Raw genomic sequence first — 24,751 nt, 5'->3', positions numbered from 1 at the left:
ACATATCATGTAGGTCAGCGCCCACCAGAAGAAGGATATTTGGTGTGCCATCGCCAAGGACGTCCGGACCCTGGGGGTCCACCAGAGACGGAGCACCCACTGCCAGAAAAGATGGGAGGGCATTTGCCGCTGGAGCAAGAAGACGGCGGAGGCTCAGCTGGGGATGGCCTCCCAACGTGGGAGGGGTGCCTGTCGCACCATGACCCCCCTGATGTTCCAGATCCTGGCGGTGGCCTACCCTGAGTTGGATGGGCACATGAGGGCATCACAGCAGACACAAGGGGGTGAGTACAAGATCATTCTGCGGACTTTGCGCGCAGTGGAGGGGTCTGGGTGGGGGAGGAGGGCTGTGGGTTTCCCTAGGCCAGGGCGAGTTCCGTAGGCTATGCCCCTCCAAAATGCAGGCCATGTGGCACTCCACCCCACCTCTGTAGAGTGCCAAGTACAGGTATACATGCCCCTGTGTCATCTATGTGTGCAGATGTCCACCATAGCCATGTAGGCCATATCCCAGGAACTGCATCTGTAGATCCCAACAGCGCGGCGTAGTGCAGGGGGCTGCTGTGTCTGTATTGTCCGCCAACGGTAGCGGTAAGCCATGCACTCAACCTGTCTTTCTTCTGTTCCCCCCTCCCCCCCTTTTTGTGCTCTCCCTGTTCTTTTGTGCATCAGCATCATCAGGCGGAGGTACAGTGGCACCGGAGCACGAGGGGGCTGCATCCCACATGGCCATGGAGGGCCACACCACGGACTCAGAATACACCAGTGGGACGGAGGGCGAGGGGAGCTTCACGGCGGTGACAGGAGCTGAAACCAGCGACACGGACTCGTCCTCCGATGGGAGCTCCCTTGTGGTGGCGGCAACATCTGTGCCCCCCACTTCTACAGGTACAGCCGCCACCCCCCTACCAGCACCGCACTCCCAGCAGCCCCTCAGCCTTCGCCCCGTGCCCGCTCACCCAGGAGGGTGGGCATCACCTTCGCCCCAGGCACCTCAGCCCCTGCCCCTGTCACCTCTGCTGCCCTCAGTGAGGAGGCCATTGACCTCCTCAGGTCACTCACTGTTGGGCAGTCTACCATTGTGAATGCCATCCAGGGTGTAGAAAGGGAGTTGCAACACACTAATGCATTCTTGGAGGGCATTTATTCTGGTCAGGCTGCCCATCATCGAACCCTGCAATCTCTGGCCTCAGCACTGATGGCAGCCATTGTCCCTGTGTCTAGCCTCCCCCCTCCAACTTCCTCCACCCAGACCAATCCCCTGTACCTCTGCCTATCCCAAGTACACCATCAGACCAGCCTGCACACACCTCAACACCCAAGGGCAGCTCAGGCAAACATAGGCACCACACATCCCACAGGCACTCACACAAGCATCACCCACATACAGACACAGCAACATCCACTGCCTCCACTGTGTCCCCCTCCTCGTCGTCTCCCTCCTCCCTCCCAGTGTCGTCTACACTCTCACCTGCATGCACTACCACTACAGCCACTAGGACTCGCACCAGAACACCCACCACACACCCCGCTCACCTGCACTCACCACCCCCACTACCATTTACACATCCCCTGTGTCCTCTCCCAGTGTGTCTGTGACGCCCCCTCCCAAAGTACACAAACACGGGCACACACACACCCAACATCCATCCACCTCACGACAGCCTCCAGAACATGCACCTGCACCCAAATCATCAAAAGTTACACCTCCTACAACCACCTCCTCTTCCTCCACTCCCAGACCCCCTCCAGCTACCTGTCCCAGTGTTTGTCAGAAACTTTTCCTGAGCAACGTTGACCTCTTTCCCCCCCCCCCCCTCCAATTCATAGGTCCCGTACTAGCACCTCAGCCAAAAAATCTCTGGTACCAGTGGTGCCTGTTAGAGGTATGTGGAGTGCACCGGCCACCAGGGCAGCCAGTGTGACACGGAGCCAAAGCACAGCCAGTCCCCCCCCTGTGAAGCACCAGAAGTTGGACAGTGCCCGACGGGAGAGGGGGAAGACTTCTGCCGGCAAAGCCGCTCACAAGGGTCCCGGGGGGAGGGTCGAGTCTGCCGTGACTCCTCCCAAGGTGGGGAAGGGGCAAAAGAAAGCGCCAAAGTCTGGGAAGAGCAGCACAGCAGAGAAGGCCGCCGTCATCCCCGCTGCCCAGGACGCCACCGCCAGCCCCATCGTCACTGGTCAGGAGACCACCGCCAGAGTCAGTGCCCAGGAGGGCAGCCCAATCGTCACTGGTCAGGAGACCACCGCCAGCGTCAGTGCCCAGGAGGGCAGCACAATCGTCACTGGTCAGGAGACCACCGCCAGAGTCAGTGCCCAGGAGGGCAGCCCCATCATCACTGGTCAGGAGACCACCGCCAGAGTCAGTGCCCAGGAGGGCAGCCCAATCATCACTGTCAGGAGACCACCGCCAGAGTCAGTGCCCAGGAGGGCAGCCCAATCGTCACTGGTCAGGAGGCCAGCGTCAGTGCCCAGGAGGGCAGCACAATCGTCACTGGTCAGGAGACCAACGCCAGAGTCAGTGCCCAGGAGGGCAGCCCCATCATCACTGGTCAGGAGACCACCGCCAGAGTCAGTGCCCAGGAGGGCAGCCCAATCGTCACTGGTTAGGAGACCACCGCCAGAGTCAGTGCCCAGGAGGGCCCCGGCAGCCACAGCCCCGCTGGGCAATGAGGGACCGCCATGGCAAAGACCACTGCACAGGTCAGAAACTGCTAGTCAAGCACTGCTGAACAGGGCAAAGACCACCATGGCAAGCACCGCTGAACAGGTCAGAAACTGCTAAGTCAAGCACCGCTGAACAGGGCAAAGACCGCCATGGCAAGCACCGCAGAATCAAGCACCGGTAGTCCATGTGCGGCAGGGGCAGTGACGGAACTGGGATAGTGATGCACTCTGGGCACCAGTCCCCCTCCAGAACCAGTGGAGAGATCCATCCACTACCTCTGTCCTTAACAGGATGAAGCACTCTGGGCACCAGTCCCCCTCCAGAACCAGTGGAGAACAGCATCCACTACCTCAGTCCTTAACAGGATGAAGCACTCTGGGCACCAGTCCCCCTCCAGAACCAGTGGAGAACAGCATCCACTACCTCAGTCCTTAACAGGATGAAGCACTCTGGGCACCAGTCCCCCTCCAGAACCAGTGCAGAACAGCATCCACTTGTGAGACTGTGGCTTTGCACTCCCCAGGATGGTACAGTGGGCAAACCACACACTGCAAAGACTTGTGAGACTGTGGCTTTGCACTCCCCAGGATACATCAATGGGCATGGAGCCCCGTCGTGGATCTGGCGTGGTGCTGTCATCCGGCTGAGGTGCCCCCCCTTCCCTTCCCCCTGAGGTGCCTGTTGTATTTCGATCTAATGCCCCAGCAGTGTTCTCTCCGTTTCTGGACAGGTATTGTGTGTGGGCCTCGCCCATGCACTTTGGGCCCAGTGGTCCACGGACATTGTATGGTGCATACCTGCACTACTAATCGTGATGCATAATTTTTAGACTGTGTATATATTTATCTGTAGACATTGGCTTACTGTATTTTGATACATTACAATGGTTGAACTCATTTCCTTTTGTCTTTGCATTCTTCCGGGGGGGTTGTTACTGTTATGTTTGGATATGCATTGGTGTGTGTGTTGTAGTGTGCGAGGGTCGGGGTGGGGGTGTTGCGTGTGTGTGTCCCTGACTTTTGCCTCTCCCCTCCCCTATGTCGTAGGTGCAGTACTGGCGCCGGCGTTGCTGATGTTCGTAGAGGAGCAGGAAGACTAACGCAGGGAGTATTTGGAGTTCCGGCTCCATGGTGCCCTCCTTCCTCGTGGAGTGTGTTAAGGTGAGCGTTTTCCCACTGAAATGGCTGTTTCCGCCGTGTTTTTATCCACGGTGAATCCGCCCCGGAATAGGTGGCGGATTGCCCTGTTGTAATACTGTGGGTGGTACTTTGTCTCCCGCTTGTCTGTTGGCGGTGACTGCCGCGCTGCTTGTCTGTACCGCTGTGGCGGTCAGAGTGTTAAAGTGGCTGTCTTTGTTGGTGGTTTCCGCCACGGTCATAATTCCCTTTTTTTTCCGCTGGCCTGTTTGCGGTATTACCGCCGCTTTAACACCGTCCGCCAGGGTTGTAATGACCACCTAACTCCCCTGACACACATCCATCATCTCTTACACATCTCGTACATTCTTCTCCAAAACACATCAACACCCCATCTAACACTCAAATTCCACTCACCACCACTAACTCACATACAAATCCCTCACCAAAAACAACTACACCAATATCCCCTCTCACTATTCCACAAAAACAATACAGACCACAAACACCAGCACATCAAATCAACACAAACTTACATTACACTTATCCTCATACCCACTCCCACCCTCAGGACTACACAAAGAATACAAATTCCATCCTATCTCCACCCCTATTTTCTCACTCTTGACAAACACCTACCACAAGCACCCCAACCCAGCAACTTTCATTCACTCGCCTCTCCTCCATTGCACAATTTAGAGCCTTACATCATGATCCACATGCTCCTCCACCACCCCAACCCATACTCCATCCACACTAAACAAACGCAAACAAAATAAAAAACATGCCACTCATAGCAACCTCGCATCCCCTTGTCTATTACATAATAAAACTACCCTACAAAAAACAGTACACTCCTCATGGCTCTCTCAGCCACCAAGTCCATCACCCAAACACACAGACCCAACAAAATACCTCCTTAAACTGCTGGAAGAGGAACACTATATTGAAAAGCAAGACTATTGTGACCCCCAAACAGTTATCACAACTAGCAACACTCCTGCTTCAAGCTCACATTATACTACTTACCCTTCTCCTAAACAAAACAACACTACCATTAACACACCTTTTCTAAACTGCCAGCTCATAAATGCTTGATCGCTCTCAAAAAACAAGCACCAAATCTACGACCTGCTCACAGACACACAACCTGACTTACTATTCATAACTGAATCCTGGTTAGGAGATGACATGGCCCCAGTGTTGCACGAAGCCGTTCCTCCAAGCTATCAAACCATCACACAAAACCGTATAGGCAAGAGAGGAGGTGGACTATCTATTATATTCAAACAGGCATTGAACCTCAGTAAAACAGACAACATCTCCAAACAAGGTTGTGAAGCCCTCCTTACCAGATGCCACCCTAGTCCAACTTCCTCCTGTAACTTTCTCCTCCTTTACAGACCTCCACCTAACAACTCCACATTCCCAGATGCTTTTCTAGACACAGTCTCAAACCTTATTACACTATACTCCAACCTATGCATTCTTGGGGATCTAAACATTTGGTTTGACAAACCCAATATGCCCCATCCAAAAGCTATCACCACTGGCCTAGTCGCATTGAACCTACATCAGATTGTACACAATCCCACACACATCGCTGGTCACATCCTAGATGTCATTTTTGCTAAGCCTGAACTAGTTACTATTCATAGTATCACGCCAGTCACTTGGTCAGACCACCATTAGACAACTTTCCGACATACAACTCCACAAATCAACACACCCCACAACTACTTACATACATACACCTATCGACCATGGAGCAAACTCAATTTGGATGACTTAGACACACAACCAACAGCCAACACAGATCTAGATACAATTTATTCTGTGCCAAGTGAGTGCCTACAGGAAGCTTTTGATATCCGAATACCACTCAGAAAAACTAAACACAACAAAAGAAAACTAACACCTTGGAGAAACACAGAACTTAAAAAGATAAAGCAACAAATCAGAAAATTGCAGCGGACCTGGCTCAAAACAAACAACAGTCATGACAAACTGCAGCTACACAAACTTAACAGGATATACAAATCATCAATCAAAAAAGCTAAAAAGCTAAAAGCTAAAAAAAGGTATTACTCAGACAGAATTCAAAATGCTCATTCCTAAAATACCCTCTAAGAATAAACCAACCCAACCTCTACAGTCCTTCAAACAAATATCCCAGGATGAATTTATGGATTTGGTCAAAGCAAGCAGACCTTCTGATTGCCCTTCTGACCCTTGCCCACCACAAATCTTCAAGAACATTCTTCTATCTACCTCTGCTGCCACACCTGTAAGAAGAATCATCAACAACTCTTTAACTTCAGGAACTTTTCCCGTAGACCTGAAAAAGGAATACATACGACCTTTATTAAAGAAAACAAACCTAGACCCACAAGGATCAATCAGCTCACCTTTGCTTTCCAACATCTACATGATATCTTTACCAGAACTGATCAATGATTTCCATCTCACATGCTACAACTATGCAGATGACACACAAATACTACTTAAATTAGAATGCCCCAAAAAAATTGAAAACTCAGAAATCTTCAGTTGCCTCAGAGCCGTTGATCAGTGGATGACCTGGAGCCATCTCAAGCTAAATACCTCCAAAATAGAAATACTCATATGTGGTGACTGGAAAAATAATGACCCTCTGTGCGTCTAGCCTTACGATCTCGGACCACCTACTCAATTATCCAAGGAAGTTAAAAACCTAGGAATCATCATGAATTCCAAGTTAACTATGAATGCCCAAGTGGACAAATTAGCACGAACAAGCTTCATCACCTTGAAGACTTTACGACGCATCTTCCCCAACCTCGGATTTCCACACAAGGTGCAAGCTACTATCTCACTTGTACTATCCAAACTGGATTATTCCAATGGCCTCTACCATGGATCATCTCGATCTATTATGACAAAAACTACAACGTATCCAGAATTCTGCAGCCAGGCTACTATTACATGTAAAGCCGCAAGCCCACATCTCCTCTGCCTTGAGAGCACTATACTGGTTACCCGTTGCCAGAAGATGCACTTTCAAGCTGCTTTGTTTCACCCACAAAGCTATACATGGAACAGGACCACTTTTTATCAGAAACAAAATAACCAAATACATCCAACAAAGAAACCTCCGCTCAAGATTGGCACCCCACCTTAGAACACCACCATACAAGAAAAAGACTATAGGTGGTACATCCTTCGCCGTTCAAGCAGCCAAACTATGGAATTAATTACCCCCAACTATAAGAGCCACAGATAACTTTCTTGTCTTCAGAAAACTACTCAAGAGTTGGCTCTTTCCTTTATAACCACCATATTCAAACAACTATGGACTGCATATGCCTATGTTGATAAATATTTTTTTCAGATTAGGTGTATATTTCTAGTTATGTATAGTTTCTTTAGAAAATATGTATCGCTACTATGTCATAACAATAAAATACACACACACTCTTTAAACCTGTTTGATTAAGTATATTTTACCCATGGTTCTAATTATGTATTGTATGTGCATATGTGTGTGTATTCATGTGTGTTTGTATGTGTGTGTGTATGTATATATATATTTGTATGTATGTATGTGTATATGTTGTTTCTGTGCTTGGCATGTTCGTGGGTCATTGCATGGCTCCTGGGTGGGTTGTTATACTAGATATCTATGAATTCCTGCTCTCATCTTATCACACTTATCTACCCATCATCATATGTCATGTCTATCAAACTATCCTCCATTCTCACTCTGACTCACCCCAAATCTTTTCTACTACTTTCATCTCCTGAATAACTCTGCCTAAGCTCTTCCCTCTGCTTCCACTTCGAACTCACCAAACCTCACTCTACTACTGTGACCTCCCACACAACCCTACTAAATTCTCCCGCATTTATCTCACCCTGCTACTATGCTCTCCCTAACCCTTCCACATACTCTTCCCTCCTCCATCCCCCTTTACTCATCCCAAGCCTTTGGGTTGAGTAAATTAAGGAATATACTCCCAATTAACACTTCTGGATTTCTTTCCTCCTCCACCCCTCCATTACTCCAGTCAATCTAACTAACAAACTCTCATATCCGCGCCTCAAATTAACTCATAATAATACTAAAACGGTACTCATTATTTCCCGATACTAATCCATCACTAATTCTTGTTGGGTTTCAGAGTAGCGTGCTACTCACCGAAAAGCGCTTCGACGACTCGTCAGGGGTAGTAAGCACTATATAAATACGATTACAATACAATACAATAAGGCAGTGCTCGTGTGGGAAAGCACCTAGCCCAGACGGGGTCCCAATCGACCTCATAAAATGCAGAACCGAACTATGGAAACTACTGATTACTAACGTCTTTAATGAGTCCCTCACTTGAAATATTCCCCTTCCTTGGACACTGTCCACTATTGTCCCTATATTTAAAAAGAGAGACTGTATATCTCCAAAAGGCAATCGTGCTAAATCACTCATCAATAGTATAGTTAAAATATTACAGAGAGTGGTCTGTAATTGTCTTGTTACCTTGACCCAAGAGTACAACATCCTTTCCCCCTTTCAATTCGGGTTCCATTCAAGCTTGGTACTGTGGAGCAATATTTGAAATTGGTTTGATAGAATGCAAATATATTCACGTCAAGCATTGCCCTCTGACTCTAACCTTTATGGACCTGTCTACAGCCTTTGACTCAGTGAATAGGGCCAAGCTGTGGCTGATGCTGCTGGATCTGGGGGTGGATTTTCCCTTCAGTGAACTTTCTGCACTCTGTCCATGTAAACCTAGTAGCACAAGGGAGCCTGGGTAGTAAGAGGAAAATATCCCTCGAGTTTTCCTTAATGCGAGGGGTGCATCAAGGATGTATTTATTCATTTATTCTAGCTCCCCTATGTTTTAGAATCTGTTTCAATGGCCTAGGCTCTTACTTGGCCTCAAATCTGGTAGACACCCTAGGGATTGCTGGCTGTCTGGTGCCTGCATTAGTTTATGCAGGTGACGTAGTCCTCCTGGCCCGTACTCCGCATGCTTAGCAGTTCCTGGTGGACTGCTTTGTCTCCTTTATGTCCAGCTCTGATTTAGTGACCAACTATGGGAAGTTACATATCATGACTTGTGGGCCTGGCAAAACCTGTTTACCCAAATTTACCATCAAAGGTCAATCACTTGTTATTTAGCTCATCTGGGATGTGGCATTCCCAACTCAACAGCTAACTCCTTAAGTTTAGCAGATCTGCTGAATCAACCTGTAATCTCATGAGGCCTACGGTGAAAGGGGGCATCTCCCCCTTTTGAAAATGTTTAATGCAAAGTGCGTTACTGCCGCCACAAATGGGTCAGGTGTTTGGAGCCTTGGAAATGCTGCCTCTCTTCAAGCTGAAGAAAATCGTATCCGTCAGAAGATTTTGTACCTTCCACCGTTTAGTTCTAGTTTTATCATTCACGCAGAATGAAATCTAGACTATATCGCAGATAAGATTATTTTAGCCCCCTTATTCATATGGGTTAGGGTCTGCTTCATTTAGCAGAAATACAATTTTGGATTGCCTTAGCATGGTTAAGGGGTCCTTTATTCCCTGGCTGAGATATATTGCCAAAACATTCCAGGCCCTTGACTTGTCCTCTCTGTTTTCAAATCAGAAGAGTATTATCAAAGAGGATAAGGCAAGGGTCACGTCTCTTTTTTAGGAATACAGCGAGGAATCGAGGCTAAGAAAGGAATTACCTAAGTACTCAGTATTGACCTATTATAGTTTTTGGGTGTCGATGGAACTTGTTATCTATTTGTCAGTAGACCTTACCCACTGGGAGGGATCTTTTTCTCTTTTGTTTTACAGCAGGAACAACATGGCAGCACTGTTTTTTTAACAGCAACCTTGTCCTTGCTATAATATTAGCAAACAAACATTGTTGCATTTTGTGTTCTTTTGTAGTGTATTTAGTTTTTCTCGCACATACTTTTTAAAGCCATTATTAAGGACCTTAGGGTATCAGAGACGCAGAGAAGCTTTGTTACACCTACAACTATTGAATTCCCCCAACATATGGTTTTTGGTTGGCACCTTTCTCAAATCTGCATCAGAGCTAGAAATTCGTTGGGCGTGTAATTACACCTATCACACTTGTTTCAAACAATCACTGACTTTGTAAATGTTTAGTGTTTTTAGGAATGGTATTTATTATTAGTATGATTGAATGATCTTATTAACTTGGTTATCAAATGCCCAACCCAATAAGATATATGAATTTTTTAGTCTTGGAAGCTGCTAACCTTGCTGTTTCCTGGTCAGTGTTGCTACCTTTTAGAATGTGCAGTTTATGCCATTTAGAAGAATGTTAAAATTGATGACTGAATGTAGAGTTTTTTATCATGTTTCTGTGTGTTGTTCTTTTATGAGCTAATATGGCTGAATAAAAATGTTTAAATTTGAATTTGACCACCACATCCTTTCCTTTTTGTAGCTTTTGAAGCAATGTAGAGTGTTACCATTCCTTAAGAATTTGTACAATCTTTTGTTCAGTTCTTTTAAGAAGGAGTGTGTAAAGGGATATTGAAGCATTGTTATGGGCTAAAGAATTGCAGAGGTAAGCATAATTCTCATGGTGTAAAATCTGATTCGCTGTGCGTGGTTTAGAGGAGACAATTTTGTTGTCTTCTCTCTTATTTCTTTTAATATAGTATAATATAGTTGATTTAGAGTGATCAGTAAACGAAATTTGGATTTATGTAATGTTGCTGGGGTTTCTTTTAAATTTGCTGTATTTGCTATGGGGTGTCACGCATAGCTTGGAGGATAAACGTCTGATTTCCAGTGTAATTAGTTGCCTGATATCTTGGCATATGTAGCAAAATACTTAAGCAAGTCTGGGGTAGATTTCTCAAGTAGGAGTTCAAGAATTTTCAAACTAGTACTACAATGTTGTTCGCCAGTATAGCAATTTCATATTTATTGTTATTTGTTTATCTAGTAGGTATCCAAAGCCAAGATGAAGAGTAGTGCTGATTAGAGACAACCTTGTCCTGAACCCTTTTCTAAGCAGAAGTACTCAGTGTCCCAATGATAAGTACATTTGCATTTGGCGGTTGTAGGTTATTTTTTTCTAGTCAATAAAGCTGGTGGATATATTGTGCCAAATTTGTGCTTCCGATAGGTAAAAGCATTCAACATGGTTAAAGGTTTTTTTCTGCCTTTTTGCAGTGTGATTCCAGTTAAATTTCTTGAAGTAGGTTTTAATGCTAGTCTCCATGGTTTTATAGGCCTATGATCTGCCCTTAAAAACATTGTCTCTTCAGCCATTATTAAATGTAGAGTAGACTTCTAGGGGGTCATTACAACCCTGGCGGACGGTGTTAAAGCGGCGGTAAGACTGCAAACAGGCCGGCGGAAAAAAAAGGGAATTATGACCGTGGCGGAAACCGCCAACAAAGACAGCCACTTTAACACTCCGACTGCCACAGCGGTACAAACAGCGCGGCGGTCACCGCCAACAGACAGGCGGAAGACAAAGTACCGCCCACAGTATCACAACCTACCAATCCGCCACCTTTTCCGGGGCGGATTCACCGTGGATAAAAACACGGCGGAAACAGCCATTTCAATGGGAAAACGCTCACCTCTACACACTCCACAAGGAAGGAGGACACTATGGAGCCAGAACTCCAAATACTCCCTGCGATAGTCTTCCTGCTCCTGTACGATCATCATCAACGCCGGCGCCGAAGACAACGGTGAGTACTGCACCTACGACATAGGGGATGGGAGAGGCAAAAGTCAGGGACACACACACGCAACACCCCCACCCTCACCCACTACAACACACACAACAATGCATATCCAAAACACACCAATGCATATCCAAACATAACAGTAACAACCCCAAAACCCCCCGGAAGAATGCAAAGACAAAAGGAAATGAGTGCAACCATTGTAATATATCAAAATACAGTAACCAAATATATACAGATATAATATCACATTCAACAAAATATACATCACGAGTAGTAGTGCAGGTAATGCACTATTCAATGTCCGTGGACCACTGGGCCCAAAATGCATGGGCGAGGCCCACACACGATACCTGAGCAAAACGGAGAGAACACTGCTGGGGCATTAGATAGAAATACAACAGGCACCTCAGGGGGAAGGGAATGGGGGGCACCTCAGCCGGATGACAGCACCATGCCAGATCCACGAGGGGGCTCCATGCCCATTGATGTATCCTGGGGAGTGCAAAGCCACAGTCTCTCAAGTCTCTACAGTGGGTGGCTTGCCCACTGTTCAATCCTGGGGAGTGCAAAGCCACAGTCTCTCAAGTCTCTACAGTGGGTGGGTTGCCAACTGCCATATCCTGGGGAGTGCAAAGCCACAGTCTCTCTAGTCTCTACAGTGGGTGGCTTGCCCACTGTTCAATCCTGGGGAGTGCAAAGCCACAGTCTCTCAAGTCTCTACAGTGGGTGGGTTGCCCACTGCCATATCCTGGGGAGTGCAAAACCACAGTCTCTCAAGTCTCTACAGTGGGTGGCTTGCCCACTGTTCAATCCTGGGGAGTGCAAAGCCACAGTCTCTCAAGTCTCTACAGTGGGTGGGTTGCCCACTGCCATATCCTGGGGAGTGCAAAGCCACAGTCTCTCAAGTCTCTACAGTGGGTGGGTTGCCCACTGTTCAATCCTGGGGAGTGCAAAGCCACAGTGTCGCGTGGGCTCTCATTATCCTAAATGAGACTACTGGATTTCTAGGTAGCAGGATCGTTCCTGGTGTGGGGGACTGAGTCTGACCCACTTGGAAGGACCTCTGTCACCCTAAATCCGGTTTTGCTCCGGCTAACTAGCAGTGCCTCATCTCTCCCATGGGGAAGGGATGATTGGGCAGCCGAGCGCATGACATCTTGGGAACTTCTCAGGGAAGTCGTGGTCACTCAGGTCCCAACCAGCTCTCTCATTTACAGTATGATCTCATATACAAATGACAAAGGCAGTTTAAGTTTTATATATTGTTTTTAATAAAATGACTGCATTTTAGATAATAAGGCGTGAGCCGCAATAACCAGAACCATACAACACAGTAGGATTGAAATAGTCACTATGAGAGTGAAACATAAGAACAACGCTCTCATGGTGTTAATAGATTCTATTCTCTCTCAGTAAGTTATATTTCGAGCACAGCATTTTAAGCTACAAACTTGCCTTTCAGATTCCCCGGGAAGCCATCAACCCTCATACCTGAGCAAATGCCTGTGATCTGGTCCAGCTTCTGCAACAAGGCAGTCAGCGTCTCGTTGTGGTTCCCTGGTCGGAATCTCCCTCTTGCGTGTATTAGGACAAGGAAGTGTTTTTATAACTAACATGTCAGTGTGATCACAAAATGTCGATACGCAAGAATGTATCCAAAGACTAAACTCCTACCACGTCTATCGGCAATGTACCAGACTGTATCCTTGACTGGAGCCCAGAGTGAGCAAGAATGTGTTATTGAGAACTCCAGCGCCGAAGTAGGCTAAACAGTGTGATATCAAAAAATAAAACAAGACCGTAGAACTGGCTATTTGAAAAATAACAGTACAAAGCTAAATAAAATGCATTTAGAGCAAAGTGCACAAAGGCTCAATGCTGCAAGCAAAGGAATAAAATACACCCAGGGCAAAGTGCACAAAGGCCTAACGCCTGAAGCAAACGTGCAAAGGATACATATACCCGACCACACTACAACAGTCTCTCAAGTCGATAACAGTCTCCACTGGTTCTGGAGGGGGACTGGTGCCCAGAGTGCTTCATCCTGTTAAGGACAGACGGAGTGGATGCTGTTCTCCACTGGTTCTGGAGGGGGACTGGTGCCCAGAGTGCTTCATCCTGTTAAGGACAGATGGAGTGGATGCTGTTCTCCACTGGTTCTGGAGGGGGACTGGTGCCCAGAGTGCATCACTGTCCCCGTGACGGTCCCAGTTCCGTCAGTGCCCCTGCCGCACATGGGCTAGCGGTGCTTCAGTTGGCGGTGCTTGCCCTGTTCAGCGGTGCTTGCCATGGCGGTCTTTGCCCTGTTCAGCGGTGCTTGCCCTGTTCAGCGGTGCTTGACTTTGCTGTCTCTGACCTGTGCAGCGGTGTTTGCCATGGCGGTCCCTCATTGCCCAGCGGGACTGCGGCTGCCAGGGCCCTCCTGGGCACTGACTCTGGCGGTGGCCTCCTGGCCCGTGATGATGGGACTGCCCTCCTGGGCACTGACTCTGGCGGTGGCCTCCTGGCCCGTGACGATCGGGCTGCCCTCCTGGGAACTGACTCTGGCGGTAGACTCCTGGCCAGTGACGATCGGGCTGGCGGTGGCCTCCTGGGCAGCGGGGATGATGGCGGGCTTCTCCACCGTGCTGCTCTTCCCAGACTTTGGCGCTTTCTTCTGCCCCTTCCCCACCTTGGGAGGAGTCACAGCTGAGTGGACAGTCCCCCCAGGACCCTTGTGAGCGGCTTTGCCGGCTGAGGTGCTAGTATGGGACCTATGAATTGGAGGAAAAGTTTCTCACGAACACTGGGACGGGTAGCTGGAGGGGGTCTGGGAGTGGAGGAAGAGGAGGTGGTTGTAGGAGGTGTAACTTTTCATGATTTGGGTGCAGGTGCATGCGCTGGAGGCTGTCGTGAGGTGGATGGATGTTGGGTGTGTGTGTGCCGCATTTGTGTACTTTGGGAGGGGGCGTCACAGACACACTGGGAGAGGACACAGGGGACGTGTAAATGGTAGTGGGGGTGGTGAGTGCAGGTGAGCGAGGTGTGGTGGTGGGTGTGCTGGTGCGGGACCTAGTGGCTGTAGTGGTAGTGCATGGAGGTGAGAGTGTAGACGACACTGGGAGGGGGGAGGGAGACGACGAGGAGGGGGACACAGTGGAGGCAGTGGATGTTGCTCTGTCTGTATGTGTGTGATTCTTGTGTGAGTGCCTGTGGGATGTGTGGTGCTTATGTTTGCCTGAGCTTCCCTTGTGTGTTGACGTGTGCAGGCTGGTCTGATGGTGTGATTGGGATAGGCAGAGGTACAGGGGATTGGGTCTGGGTGGAGGAATTTGGAGGGGGGAGGCTAGAGACAGGGACAATGGCTGCCATCAGTGCTGAGGCCAGAGATTGCAGGGTTCGATGATGGGCAGCCTGACCAGAATGAATGCCCTCCAGGAATGCATTAGTGTGTTGCAACTCCCTTTCTACACCCTGGATGGCATTCACAATGGTAGACTGCCCAACAGTGAGTGACCTGAGGAGGTCAATGGCCTCCTCACTGAGGGCAGCAAAGGTGACAGGGGCTGAGGTGCCTGGGGCGAAGGTGATGCCCACCCTCCTGGGTGAGCGGGCACAGGGCGAAGGCTAAGGGGCTGCTGGGAGGGCGGTGCTGGTAGGAGGGGGTGGCGGCTGTACCTGTAGAAGTGGGGGGCACAGATTTTGCTGCCACCACAAGGGAGCTCCCATCGGAGGACGAGTCTGTGTCGCTGGTTGCTGATCCAGTGACCGCCGTGAAGCTCCCCTCGCCCTCCGTCCCACTGGTGTATTCAGAGTCTGTGGTGTGGACCTCCATGGCCATGTGGGATGCAGCTCCCTCGTGCTCCGGTGCCAGTGTACCTCCGCCTGATGATGCTGATGCACAAAAGAACAGGGAGAGTACAAAAAGGGGGGGGGGGGGGACGACAGAAGATAGACAGGTTGAGTGCATGGCTTACAGCTACCGTTGGCGGACAATACAGACACAGCAGCCCCCTGCACTACGCCGCGCTGTTGGGCTCTACTGATGCAGTTCCTGGGATATGGCCTACATGGCTATGGTGGACATCAACACACATAGATGACACAGGGGCATGTATACCTGTACTTGGCACTCTACAGAGGTGGGGTGGAGTGCCACATGGCCTGCATTATGGAGGGGCATAGCCTACGGAACTCTCCCTGGCCTAGGGAAACCCACAGCCCTCCTCCCCCACCCAGACACCTTCACTGCGTGCAAAGTCCGCTGAATGAGAGTGTACTCACCCCCTTGTCTCTGCTGTGATGCCCTCAAGCGCCCATCCAACTCAGGGTAGGCCACCGCCAGGATCCGGAACATCAAGGGGGTCATGGTGCAACGGGCACCCCTCCCACGTTGGGAGGCCATCCCCAGCTGAGCCTCCGCCGACTTCTTGCTCCAGCGGCGAATGTCCTCCCATCTTTTCCGGCAGTGGGTGCTCCGTCTCTGGTGGACCCCAGGGTCCGGACGTCCTTGGCGATGGCACGCCAAATATCCTTCTTCTGGTGGGCACTGACCTACATGACATGTACAGGGGAAGAAGAGAAGTCATTACCAACTGCACCGTCGAAGTGAGTGGCCCACATCCCTGCCCTTGCCATGTGGCACATGCATTCACAGTCCTTCATGCTCACAGAACTCTGCCCCCTTCCTTCTTACAACCAGCCCTCGCCACACAGGCATAGCCCATACAACTTGCACCCTATGTACTCACCTGTTGGTCTGGAGGACCGTAGAGTAGCGTGTACTGGGGGAGGACCCGGTCCACGAGCTTCTCCAACTCCTGTGCAGTGAAGGCAGGGGCCCTTTCCCCAGACGCACAAGCCATTGTCTTTTCCAGACCGAGGTCACAGCAGCACTTGCAGTATAGGTCCTCTCCTGTCAAAGATCAGGTATCGAGTGATTCAACAGATAGAAAATGGCGGTGACGTCCGCGGCGGTGCGTATCATCACCGCCGGCGCACTTTGTCATTGGCTCCTGGGACCCATAGGGTCCAGTGTTAACCAATGCAGCATTGCGCAGCGGTCTTCGACGCCTAACGCGACGGTGTACAACGCCAGTGCAGTTACCTCACATCCCATTGTCCCACTTTAGAGGTCAGGCAGCCGCCATTTCAGGGGCCCACATGGCTTCATTTTCAACTGCGTCACACATACCTAGGCCTGGACTCAACACACATACAGACAACTTTTTGGATTATGTTTCGTGTTCTGTGTAGCTGTGGGTACATACCTCTGAGTTGCTTGACTCTGTGGTCGCTGTTGTCCTTCCTAGGCACCGGCAGCTGGGACATGTGAGGAGATGGCGGAATCCTCTGGTGTACCGACCGCTGGTGGACCTGTTGACAATGGAGGAGCGACATTTAATCATCACCTACAGGTTTGACCGTGCCACAATCCAGGAACTGTGTACCCAGTTGGAGCCTGACCTGATGTCAGCAATCCGCCATCCCACAGGAATCCCCCCTCAAGTGCAGGTGCTATCAGTGCTCCATTTCCTTGCAAGTGGGTCTTTTCAAACAACAGTGGCCATGGCATCAGGGATGTCCCAGCCTATGTTTTCCAACGTGTTGTCCAGAGTGTTGTCTGCCCTGCTGAAACACATGAGGAGCTACATTGTTTTCCCTCAGGTGGAGGATTTGGCTACTGTTAAAGGTGACTTCTATGGCCTTGGACATATCCCTAACATCATAGGTGCCATTGATGGGACCCATGTGGCTTTGGTCCCCCCCCCCCCACAGGAGTGAACAGGTGTACAGGAACCAGAAGAATTATCATTCCATGAATGTACAGATGGTATGTTTGGCAGACCAGTACATCTCCCAGGTAAATGCTATGTTCCCTGGCTCAGTGCATGACGCCTACATCCTGCGGAATAGCGGCATCCCTTATGTGATGGGTCAACTCCAGAGGCACCATGTGTGGCTATTAGGTGACTCTGGTTACCCCACCCTGTCATGGCTACTGACCCCAGTGAGGAATACCAGGACCAGGGCAGAGGAACGCTACAATGAGGCCCATGGGCGGACTAGGAGGGTGAACGCACGCACCTTCGGCCTCCTGAAGGCCAGGTTCAGGTGCCTCCATATGACAGGTGGTTCCCTATTCTGCTCACCAAGGAAGGTGTGCCAGATCATCATCGCCTGCTGTATGCTTCACAATCTTGCTTTGCGACGCCAGGCTCCTTTTCTGCAGGAGGATGGTCCAGATGACGGTGTTGTGGCAGCTGTGGAGCCTGTGGACAGTGATGAGGAGGAAGCAGAGGAAGAAGACATTGACAACAGGGACTCAGTCATCCAGCAATATTTCCAGTGACACACAGGTGAGAACACTTTCTTGCCTACTACAAGTACTTTCACACTTCTACCTCTATCCTGTCTGTCAATTTCAAGCAGTATTTGATAACTGAGTTGTACATTTCCTTTACGGTTTCACAGGTGTGGTTACCAATGTGTGTCATCTGCTTGCATCCTTCATGGACTTGTGATGTGTGACATAGGTATGTTGACATTACATTTGAGAACGGATTTTGTCACTGTCATAGCTAATACACATTTTCTAAATCTCAGACTGACTCCAGATTGTTTTGTGCTTCAAGGGTGTTTATTGAAGTGCTAATTATTGGGGGGGGGGGTAAAATGGTGAGGGGTGATGGTGGAGGAATGTCAATGCCAGAGTCCAGTCTATTAGTCTCACAGGTGCACTGCCCCATATGGGCATAGGAAGTGGAGCTGGGGCAGTTCCAATATGGACAGGGTTACAAAGTGGGACAGTGGGATGACAATCAGGGTGGTCTCATTTCTTGGTGGGGGTCTTGCCATCGTGTTCTGCTTGCTGGGTGGTTCTCCGTCTGCAGGGGGTGGGGTGCTGGTGTGGTGGTCCTGTGGTGGGGCGTCCTGCCCACTAGCGCCGGCGGAGGTGGTGGGCAGTTCATCGTCCATGCTAGTGTCAGGGGCCCCTTGGAGTGCCACAGTGTCCCTCATGGTTTTCTGTATGTCCTTCAGCACCCCTACGATGGTGCCCAGGGCAGAACTGATGGCTCTGAGTTCCTTCCTGAACCCCAAATACTGTTCCTCCTGCAGTCGCTGGGTCTCCTGAAACTTGGCCAGGACCATAGCCATCGTCTCCTGGGAGTGGTGGTATGCTCCCATGATGGAGGAGAGGGCCTCGTGGAGAGTGGGTTCCCTTGGCCTGTCCGTCCCCTGTCGCATAGCAGCCCTCCCAGTTCCCCTGTGTTCCTGTGCCTCCGTCCCCTGGACCGTGTGCCCACTACCACTGCCCCCAGGTCCCTGTTGTTGTTGGGGTGGTGGGTTATCCTGGGTTCCCTGTAATGGTGGACACACAGCTGATTGACGTGTCCTGGGGACGGAGGTATGGGCCCGCTGGGTGGGTGCTGTGCTGGTGTTTCCAGAGGGTGGAAGGTCTGTGTTGGGCTGTGCCTGTGCGAGGGGAACCGACTGTCCCCGAGGCCCACGATGGTCCGTGCTGGTCATCTTGATCCAGTTGGCCAGAGCTGCTGTAATCACTGTGGGCCTCTTCTGTGGGAGTGAGGTAGAGATGTCTGGACCCTCCTGTCTGGTGACGTTGGGTAGTGGTCCTACAGGGGTGTAAAAGCATGATTATTGCATCTGTGTGTGTCATGGTGTGCAATGGGTGGGTGAGTGTGTACCCCAGTGCTAGCATTCCTGTGTGGGGGCTTGTGTGATGATGGTTGGGGGGGGTGTTATGGGTATGTGCAGTGGGCATGCTTTAGTGAGGGGTGTCCATGCTTTGTTGTGTCATGCAGGGCTTGGTGTTGGGATGGGTGGTTTGTGTTATTAGTAAATTAGTGAGGAGTTGGAGTGATAGGGGAGGGGGCGAGGATGGGGGTATGTGATAGCATGCAGGTAGGGTGGGGGATATGATAGTTAAGATTTGACTTACCAGAGTCCATTCCTCCACCGACTCCTCTGAGGCCCTCAGGATGCATAATGGTCAAGACCTGCTCCTCCCATGTTGTTAGTTGTGGGGGAGGAGGTGGGGGTCTGCCGCCAGTCCGCCGTACCCCGATGTTGTGCCTGGAGACCACGGAACGCACCTTCCCCCGTAGGTCGTTCCACCTCTTCCTGATGTCGTCCCGATTTCTTGGGTGCTGCCCCACTGCGTTGACCCTGTCGACTATTCTTCACCATAGCTCCATCTTCCTAGCTATGGAGGTGTGCTGCACCTGTGATCCAAATAGCTGTGGCTCTACCCATACGATTTCCTCCACCATGACCCTGAGCTCCTCCTCGGAGAACCTGGGGTGTCTTTGCCGTGCCATGGGGTGGTGTAGGTGATGTGTGGGGTGGTGTATGTGGTGATGAGTGTGGTGATGTGTAGTGGTGTGTGGTGATTTGTGCGTGGATGTTGTGTGGGTGATGGTGTTGTGTGCCTCTGTGTGGTGGGGTTGTCTATGCTGTGCTGTCTCTCTGGCCTTCGTCAATAATTTTTGGTCGTAGGGGTTTGTGGGTGATGTGGGTGTGTGTTTTATATTGTGTTGGGTGTGTGGGAGTGGTGTTTGTATGTGTATCAGGTGTGTGTATTTCGATTTGTCCAATGTGGCGGTGTTTTGGAGATGTGTGTGTATTTTGTATTATGTATCCGCGTGGATTCGTTGGTCGTGATAGCATGGGCGTGTTTCTGTTGGCGTGACGGTGGAGGATTTGTTTTCGCCAGTTTATCACTGACCTTTGGTGTGGCGGACTTGTGTGGGTGTCTGAATTTCGGCGGATTCCGAGATGTGGGTCATAATAGCTGTGGCGGATTTCCGTGGCGGTGTATTGGCGGTCTTCTGCACGGCGTTAAGCGGCTTTTACCGCCAATGTTGTAATGACCCCCCTAAGCTTGAAGCCTTGATTTTTGCAAATATCTTACAGATAGTGTTTGAGACAGGTAGCTTTTGGTGTTGCAGATCCTTTTCTTCTTTGAGTAGTACACATATTTCCCTTCTCTAAAGGAACCTTGTGGTGCTTTGTTGTGAACAAAATGGCAGTTTTTTGTTTTGTTTTTGAGTTAAGTCTTAGTCAAACTGTTAGAATTCTAGGGTGAAGCCATTTGAGCCAGGTTTGAATATCCCTTTTTCAGTTTTTGGATTGTGATGCTGATTTCTACCTGAGATAGGCCTACTTCTGGGTTGAGTAATTAACTCTGGGAATGTGGTTAGGAGATGAATGTTCATGGTAAATGTCTTCCTTGGCATGGTTACCCCCTGACTTTGTGCCTTTTGTTGATACCAGTTATGATTGAAAGTGTGGTGGGACCCTGCTAACCAGGCCCCAGCACCAGTGTTCTTACCCTAAACTGTACCTTTGTTCGCACAATTGGCACAGCCCTGGCATACAGATAAGTCCCTTGTAAATGGTACACCTGGTACCAAGGGCCCTGTTGGACCCCTCACTCAGCACATGCACACTGCCTCACACCTTGTGTGTGCTGGTGGGGAGAAAATGACTAAGTCGTCATGGTACTCCCCTCAGAGTGCCATGCCCACCTCTCACTGCCTGTGGCATAGGTAAGTCACCACTCTAGCAGGCCTTACAGCCCTCAGGCAGGGTGCACTATACCACAGGTGAGGGCATAAGTGAATGAGCACTATGTCCCTACAGTGTCTAAGCAAAACCTTAGACATTGTAACTGCAGGGTAGCCATAAAGAGTATATGGTCTGGGAGTCTGTTAAACATGAACTCCCTAGTTCCATAATGGCTACACTGAAATCTGGGAAGTTTGGTATCAAACTTCTCAGCACAATAAATGCACACTGATGCCAGTGTGGGATTTATTGTAAAATACACCAAGAGGGCATCTTAGAGATTCCCCCTGAATACCAGTCCGACTCCTAGTGCTAGGCTGACCAGTTTCTGCCAGCCTGCCACAACCAGACGAGTTTCTGGCCACATGGGGTAAGCGCCTTTGTCACTCTGTGGCACTGTTAAAAAACTGCAACAACTTTGCAACTTTAAAGCAAGTTTCAAAGAACTTTCTCTTCCCGCCGGAAGCGTGAGACTTCACACTCTGCACCCGATGCCCCCGGCTCGAGCTCCAGAGAACTAACACCGCAGAGAGAACTCCCAGGTGACTACGACAACGTGGGTAACCTGACTCAACCCCCCTGCACCCCCACAGCGACACCTGCAGAGAGGATCAAGAGGTTCCCCCTGACCACGACTGCCTGGTAACAAGGAACCAGATGCCTGGACAGAGCACTGCACCCGCAGCCCCCATGACAGAGAGGAACCACCTTCCAGTGCAGGAGTGACCAGCAGGTGGCCCTCTTCCTAGCCCAGTCAGTGGCTGGCCCGAGAAGCCCCTCAAGCAATGCAGGCAGGGCACAAAGTGACCCCTGGGTCCCTCCATTGCTTTCAATAGCAAACCCGATGCCTACTTTGCACACTGCACCCAGCTGCCCCTGTGCCGCTGAGGGTGTGTTTTGTGTGCCTGTTTGTGTCTCCCCAGTGCTCTGCAAAACCCCCCTGGTCTGCTCCCCGAGGACGCAGGTACTTACGTGCTAGCAGACTGGAACCGGAGCACCCCTGTTCACCATAGGTGTTGAAGTAAGCCTCAGCAAGGCCTACTAGTGCAAGGGGTTCACCTTTCTCTGCACAAAGTCCTCAGACCATGTAGGAAGAAGTTGGCACAGAAACTGAAATAAAAGACAAAGTTTATTAAACCTCATGAGGTGGTACTACAGTTCAAACAGCACCCTTCGGTAATGTTTGAAGTAGCACACTGAACTGAGAGAGCATGGTCCTTTTATACCCACGCAGGGGCTAAAAGGAGGTGGTACAATTATAGAAGCAAGACTTGCATACATGTAAGGTCATGTGGAAATGCACAGTCGACAGGTAGGAGGAGCTGACAGTTTTCAAGGACTAACAGCTGCAGACCTTACTGAGCATGTGCGAAAGTGGGAGATGCTAAATATAACTTGTCACTAGGCAGATTTTCAAGAGTAGTTAACAGAAAGGTAGGACAGAGCACACGGTGAGCACATGGCAGCATGTGGCAGAGAAAATGGCTGCCATGAATACAAAATGGATTCCGCGAAAGGTTCACAATAGTTACTAAATACAAGATGTCTTCTGCTAATGCTTAATCTAGTCGCTGCTAAACTTCAACAGACGACCCTTTCAGCATTAGCTGAAGACATTCGTCTTTCTGGGATAATCTAAGTATTCATCTTGTATATTTATGCTCATCATTTCAGCTATTTCCATATCTAACATATGTTGTGCTTTCATTTCTGTAATATTTATTTTGGTAGGCATACAAGCAGTAATACACATGGAGCAGAACATTGGACCACACTGAATACAGATACAGCATGTGAAAAATATTGCAATCATTACACACAGGATAGTCAGTAGTTTCCAGCCAGCCCCAGGCGGAAACAAGAGCCCAAAACCATCCAGAAAAAGTCCAAGTACCAGTCTCTGTGTGGATTTCTGCAGCAATTTTATGCAATATAGATATTGCATCATATACTGAAGGTGAGTGATCGGGAATAAAAACACAGCAACTACTACCGATGATGCGACATGCACCACCTCGGTCAGCTAATATCACATCTAGTACCATACGATTTTGGAGCGCTACAATCCTCGCAATTTGGAGCTCCTCAGTAATATTCCCAAGTGCCAGAGTTGCCTGATTAGTAACAGCTTCCACAACCCTAGTCAATCGTCTCACTTTCCTACTGTTTAACGCAGCACCCACAAAGGGGAATAACCCTAAATTAAAATCAACATATTGTTGCAGGCTAGTATCCGTTTGGTCTACCTCATTTGTACTTATTGCCCTTTTATATCTATTTTTAACAATGTCATTGAACAGTTTAAAATCTCGGTGATATGATGCAGGGTCCAAAAACACAGGGGGTAATAGAAAAGATACATAACACACACCTGACCACCCAACAGGTAGTTGGTAATATCCATAGTTACCACAAACAAAATATGTATTATGTGAAGCTGTAAAACTACTATTATTTACACCCTCAATAGTTAAAATCAAGGTACAATCGCTTATCCCTACTGGAATTCGCCCAATGCTACATATAAACAAATCTGCTTTAGTTTTTGTAACAGAAATCACAAATTGTTCTTTCTTGTCAGAGTCTCTTATATTTGTGAAAACATATGGTATTGAAACATTGTCCAGTTGATACTCTTCCTATTCCCATTTAGTTCCTTTGGCTTGGGGATACCCATCTTTGTCTTGGTAGCATACTTTATTAAGGCGAAAAAGAAGTCCGCCCTCTGTACGTTTTCCAGATGCAAACAAAAGCGTGTACCAAGCTTGACAAGAACCACTGTGTGAAAAAGGAAGAGGAATGAAAGGTGTTCCTCCTTTCTTTTGATGCGCAGGTATCATTCCACATACCCAACAGTTAGTAGTATTTGTAGCATTATGAGTATGATGCAACATCTGAATGAAAGTATTATTGAATAATAAGTAGTATTGAATGCTTCTGCTCCTGATAGGGAAGCGTAAAGTAATAGTGATCTTCTGGTACTGGAGTAGTGGCAACAAAAAACTCACGAGCAGGAGCCTTCTTTTCAACAAACCAGGTGATTATTGCTATAACCACCAAAACAACAACAAACCCCATAGTACTAATGATCAGTTTGTTATTCATTTTAGCAACAGTGATAATCGACCCTTTTAGAAATGAAATAAAAACAATTGTTGGAGCTCTTATCCCTGGGCAGCCGCTGATTTCTTCACCACGGGCCAAGACGGGTGTCACTACTCTAATGCATGGCTGATCCCCCCCCTTGCCACATTGGCTCTCTGTTTCACTAACCCAGGGCGGTAGCTCAACCAGTTTAAAAAAAAAAAATCAGATTCTTTCCTCGGTCTCAAATTATATCGCGACACTCCAGAAGTCGTATGGTCCGGGAAGACCTTTGCAGATTCGTCAGGTGATATAGCACAGCCTTTCTCCGTAGTCAAAATCTCTCGATGATCGGTCAGCACAGCAGGTTCCACCAAGGTAGGTAGCACTCTCTTGCAATGAGTACTATGGACCCAATTCTTTCAGTTCGTCACTCGAACTGCTGTCCTTGTCGCAAGGAGCACCTGTTCTGGGCCTCGCCACCTTGGTTCCAAGCTGCTTGATCTTTCAAAGGACTTAATCATCACCTGGTCACCAGGTCGGAGTTCATGGCCTTCACCTGTAGATCTGTCAGGAAGTGCTT

Source organism: Pleurodeles waltl, chromosome 3_1 (genome assembly GCF_031143425.1).
Source record: "Pleurodeles waltl isolate 20211129_DDA chromosome 3_1, aPleWal1.hap1.20221129, whole genome shotgun sequence".
Classification (NCBI taxonomy): domain Eukaryota; kingdom Metazoa; phylum Chordata; class Amphibia; order Caudata; family Salamandridae; genus Pleurodeles; species Pleurodeles waltl.
Note: the sequence above shows the minus strand (reverse complement) of the source record.